Source organism: Pinus tabuliformis, chromosome 2_2 (genome assembly GCF_031772625.1).
Source record: "Pinus tabuliformis cultivar Carrire ecotype Pingquan chromosome 2_2, CPIR1, whole genome shotgun sequence".
Lineage (NCBI taxonomy): Eukaryota > Viridiplantae > Streptophyta > Pinopsida > Pinales > Pinaceae > Pinus > Pinus tabuliformis.
In genome coordinates, this window is record NC_142300.1 from 940,601,596 (window position 1) to 940,607,121 (window position 5,526).

Sequence of the window (5,526 nt, forward strand, 5' to 3'; positions counted from 1 at the left end):
GAATCATAGCAAAGATTGTGAATTAAGTTTCAAGAATCTCTCACTATTATTATTCTACTCAAATTAAAATAAAGTACATGAAAGGCATTAGTTACAATTCAAAAAAAAGAATCGCAAAGTAAAAAAATAGAATACTAAACTTCTTATATTGGTTATATTTATAAGGGACTTTTTTATTAAATTGATAAAGATATATTTTCAGATGATATAAAATTATTAGGATGACTAAAATGTTTTCTCAGACATCTAATTTTTCAATAGTAACTAATTTGGAAATGTAGTTGTTTGTAGTGTTAACCATATGTTCTTTGACACCAACTTTGAAGGATGTATCAACTTGGATCATATATCATTTCCTATAGGAGTATAGAAAATATTAGATTCCTTGGCTAAGCATAGGGTTAGATTTATCCAATAAATGGTGAATAATTGTTTAAGGGACTAGTAGGATTTAAAGAGAGTTTTGGTATTGGTTTTGGCCCAAATCTTAGAAATATGATGTGTTGTATATTGCATGTAAATAACAAATATGAAACTTAGGTGTAGGAAATAAAAAAATAAAATAAAATAAAATAAATAAATAAAATATATATATATATATATATATATATATATATATATATATATATATATATATATATATATATATAATTTATTTAAACTAGTGAGTTAAATAAAAATCCTTGTAGAATTGAAAGATTGAATAGCCATTGGCCACAAAGACATTTGTGAGGTGGGATTTCTCATTTTCAAAGAAAGGAGGAGCACAGATTTGGATTGTTCAAATAAAGAGTTTTTAAATTGACAAAATTTTCAATGAGGTGTGAGAGAGCACTAAAACAATTGTTCATCTTAAACCTTTTTCCTATAAACTTGGTGGGTAAAGATACTATGGGATAGATGAAAAATAATAACAAAACAAAAAGATAAGAAAGTTTTGTTTTTAGATTTCCATAATAAATTAGATATGGCCTGAAATATTTATCAAACTTTACTTTTACAACATGTTTGCATGTTAGGGGATTTTATCCTTATGGATCCATGATAAATGGAGAGTAAAAATATATTTATGGTGGTAGATGTAGCTTCAGATTATGTCCATTGTAAATTAGGAATATTTGCATGTAAAAAGATTTGATCTTTATCAATATGTGATAAATGTAGAGTTGAGATAGATTTATGTTGATAGATATGGCTTGAATTTATGTCTATTATAAATTCTTGAGCTCATATCCATTAGATTTCCAAAAATTTCTAAAATTTGTAATTATAAATGTATTTATTTATAAGGAAGAACTTTTAAAATTTGCCATTTGCTCTCTTGAGATTCTCTTCAAAATTAATGGACAAGAAAGAAAAGAATGAGCAAATAAGTAATGGATCACTCTGTTATTTTAATATTTAGTAGGTTTGTTTAAGCATCTTTGTGAAAAACACTAGGTGTACTAGTATGGAACAAACTGGGTGGGCAAAAGGTTGGGTGTACCGGGTGGAGCAGTTGAGTGTGCTTTCATCTCAATATTTGATTCGAATTTCAATATGTTTGACTTTGAGGTTTTTCTCGATCAATGTCTATAACAAATCAGATGGAATCTCTATATGTTTGTCTGGCTTGCCTCATTAAGTTTGTAAATGTAATCTACATGTTTTGACTTGATATGAAAACTGATGCTATGCTTGTAAATGGGCCAGCAACTCCCTTGAAAGTTCCAACTTTTAAATATAAAGATTATCTGTAAGAAGTGCTCTCAACCAAAGAGCTTTACATATGAAAATATTTCGTTTTTATTGAACAAAATTTATACAAATCAATACCAAGTTGTCAACATACCATTTCCCTCAAACCTGTCAGGCTCCAATGTTCGTTACAACAGACATAAGCTACTCAGAGCAACTTAACTCGCCTGAACATTCTCAAGGGTGCATTAACCAAGAATGGCATCCTACAAATTAAAAAAAACTGTCAACCCTCCATAATTTTCTTCATTATATTTGCAACAATGACAGATATATTAACAGACAAGAATTCAAAGTTTGAAAGAGAGAAGAAGAAGAAGAATACCGCCAACTCAAACCTCCTTTCTCCATTCCCTTTTATCTCCGAATTACTATAGTCGACATGCGTGCTGTTGAATCGGAGCGCCCCCTCCCACTAAAAATAACTGAGATAACCGGAGCTAAATGTAGCGCAGACTGCACTATGAAGAAGATCTTTTCGGCCAGAAAGATGAGGTCTTCAAATCTGGAGAGAGGCTTGCGGAGGAGCAGAGCGGAGGAGAGCCGAACAGACTGCCTCAGAGCTTCCTTCAACGACTCCATGGGAAGAGGAAGAAGTAAAGCAAGAAGTATGAAGGTGAAGTAATAACTCGTTAGCGCTGACCAAATAAATGAGCACATAATGACTACATTCTGTCAGCGAAGCTGTAAGTAGGCGCTGCGTGGGATCTATTTTTGAAAGAGATTGCTTCCACCATGTCGACATATTAGCACATACGTTGCCATCGTGTTTTTCACTCTTTTATTAACCTGTAACTGCCACGTCACCACGTTTTGAATGTTTGGTGATGTTGGGATTTTCTTTGGTTGTCGGTTCATCGCATTTGAATGTTTGGTGATGTTAGGGTTTTCTTTGGTTGTCGGTTCATCGCATTTGAATGTTCGGTGAAGGTGGCTTTCGGGTGGTTCTCAGTTGGGCTGGCGAGGCTAGGGTTGATCATTGAATCTTATTAGGGATGGTGACATCTGGGGTGGAATTATGATTTCTATAAAATTATTGGGATTTATTATTTGCATTTTGTCTTAAAAACAGTGTATTTGGTGTTTGTTTTTTTAATTTATTGATGGTTAACATTTAAATGGTTTATTGAATTTTTAAGATAAGATATTATTGTTAAAAATTTAAAATTTTAAGTTTATTTAAAAAAAATATTTTTAAATTATTATAATTTTGATGATTTGAAACATAAGGAAATTAGTAGTATCATTGTCTTTTCAAAGCTTTATTGTGCCTATCTTTAAAAGGAAAAAAAAGTTCTCTCTAACTATAAGACTATTATGATTAGCCATATTTAAGCCAAATTGTATGGGCTTATTTTCTAAAAGAATATTTACACATGACTTGAAATCCATGGTAAAAGAGTCAAAAGGCGAGTTGGTTTTAGAAGGCATCACTCCACTATTGACCACTTTGTCACTCTTAGGGACATTCTCCACGAATGCCACAAGAGTAAAACTAATCTCTTATGTTGTTGTGTTGACTTCAGAAAAACTTTCGACATAGTTCCTTGGGAGAAGTTATGGCAAAGACTCGATGAGATAATGGTTTTGATCAACCTGAGGGTTGTTGTCACTAGGTTATAAGAGAATGTTATTGCCAAGCTTAAAACCGTCGAAGGTTGGTCAAAAGAAATTAAATGCAACGTCAATGTTGAGCAAGGAATCAGGATATCCCCTATCTCCTACCCCTTTTGGCATTTACATTGAGAAGCTTGAGGAGTGTTTAGAAGTTGTTGGTTGTGAAGGACCCAAGCTTGTTGGTATAGTCATTACTCTTCTCCTTTATGTCGACAATATCATTCTTCTTGCCAGAAGCCCTCATGATCTTAACAAACAACTTAGAACCCTACATGATTACTGCTCCAAGACGAGTATGATTGTTAATACTGACAAGACTAAAGTCATGATGATTAAATCCAAAAAGATCAACTATGATAATTTCATTTATGATAACAATTACTTACGGAAGGTTTCTTCATTCAAATATTTAGGTATTGACGTTCACCATCAACTCAACTGGATCTATAACATTGAGGAAAGGATTATAGGAGGTTGGAAAGCTTACTATGAGCTTGAAAACAATTTCAAGTTGATTGATCTTTGGGTTTGGAGTAAAAAAAACTCCTCTTTCACTCTCTCATCACCCCTGTTATTTTATATGGATGTGAAGTGTGGGGCTGCAGTATATCTGGAAATTCATGAAGAAACATTGAAATGATCCAAAAGAAATTTATAACCTACAACCTCAAGATTAAAGGTACTACTCCCTACCTTATTCTCTTTATAGAAACTAGCATTCCCCCTATTGAAAGCATGGATATGTTTAGGTATTTGATGTATAAGAAGAAGTTGTCTAACATGGAAGCCAAGAGGCTCCCAAAAATTGCTTCTAACTCTAGTCAAAACCACCATCTTCAACTCAAGAGAGGTTGGAATAAGGATGCCAAGTCCTAGCTCAACCATTCGGGGATAAAGGAGAAGATCATCTTGGAGAATAAGGATAATATTAAAAACACCATTATTCTAAATTTAAGAATAAGTTGTGGGGTGATAAGGAGTTAGAGGGGAATACAAAGCTAAGATATCACAAGGAGGTGATCAACCCCACTCTTGCTAACCAAAATTACCTTTATGTTTTAACCAACACGAGGAAGAAAATGAACATTACAAAGATAAGAACTAATGCCCATGAACTGCGAAGTGAAACCGGGTGTTGGTCTATTCCCAAATACCTTGGGACAAAAGAATCTACCTCCTATTTGATACTAAGAGAGTTGAAGATGAAAAGCTCTTTCTCTTGGATTGCACGACCCTTACTCACATTCATTTTCCTTTCATAACATTTGCCACACTACCAACCTTCTTGACTTGTTAATTCAACAAAACTATAGTGACCTCATAATGCTTCTCTCCCTTATTTTTTATCATAGAAATAAAATATTAAATAATCTCAGCTAAGCATTCCTTTCTTAAGGTCTGATAGACCATATTGGTCTTAGTGGATGGCAATCATCATCATTAAAAAAAAATCTAAATTTAAAAATGTGTATCATTTACATATATTTTTTTTCTAGATTATATTAAAATTATCTCCAAAAATTAATATGTTTTTATAAGGGAGAGATGTAATTATTTTCGTATTGAATTGGAGTTGACACATATTTTTCAAAATAAAAAGTAAATATATATTTATTAATTTATTCATAAACAAAAATAAATATGTACATTTGGTTATTTTTAACCAAAAGCATTATAAAATATCAATAATCTTACTCTCACAACAATCTAGTATGAGGGAGATGCATAGTTCCTTCCATGCTTAATATATAAGAAGATATTTGACTCTCAACCATAAAGAAAATATTTTGATATCCATATAAAGTAACATAATATCATAATTAACATATAAAAGAATATTTCCATCTTAGTCATAAATATAATATCTTTATTTCGATATGAAGTAACATAATTCGATGTTTTCCCCTTCAACTCAAAGACCATAGTATTGTTAAACACTCATCAATAACCATGAACCTCAGGCTGTGTGGGGGAGCAAATGAAGCCAGGGCCTCAAATGGTCCCTTGATATCCTTCAAGGATGTTATTCAAAGGAAGACCTCCACAGTAAAAGATAAATTTTTGACCCCTACCTAACAATGTCAAAACTTTCCTCCAAATGGACCAAATGGAGCAAGCTCCATCCATGGAGGTAAAAATCCCACATGTATCCTATTTATTCTTCGCACTAGA

General features: G+C 32.4%; 1 long non-coding RNA gene across 1 annotated transcript; it reads right to left on the reverse strand.

The window, feature by feature from the left end:
• Window positions 1-1,761: 1,761 nt before the first annotated feature.
• On the reverse strand, window positions 1,762-2,476 carry LOC149196269 (uncharacterized). The gene is made up of 2 exons (XR_016254111.1): window positions 2,063-2,476; window positions 1,762-1,943 (listed from the first exon to the last, which is right to left on the reverse strand). It is a non-coding gene; the product is annotated as an uncharacterized LOC149196269 (long non-coding RNA).
• Between the last annotated feature and the right edge of the window lie 3,050 nt (window positions 2,477-5,526).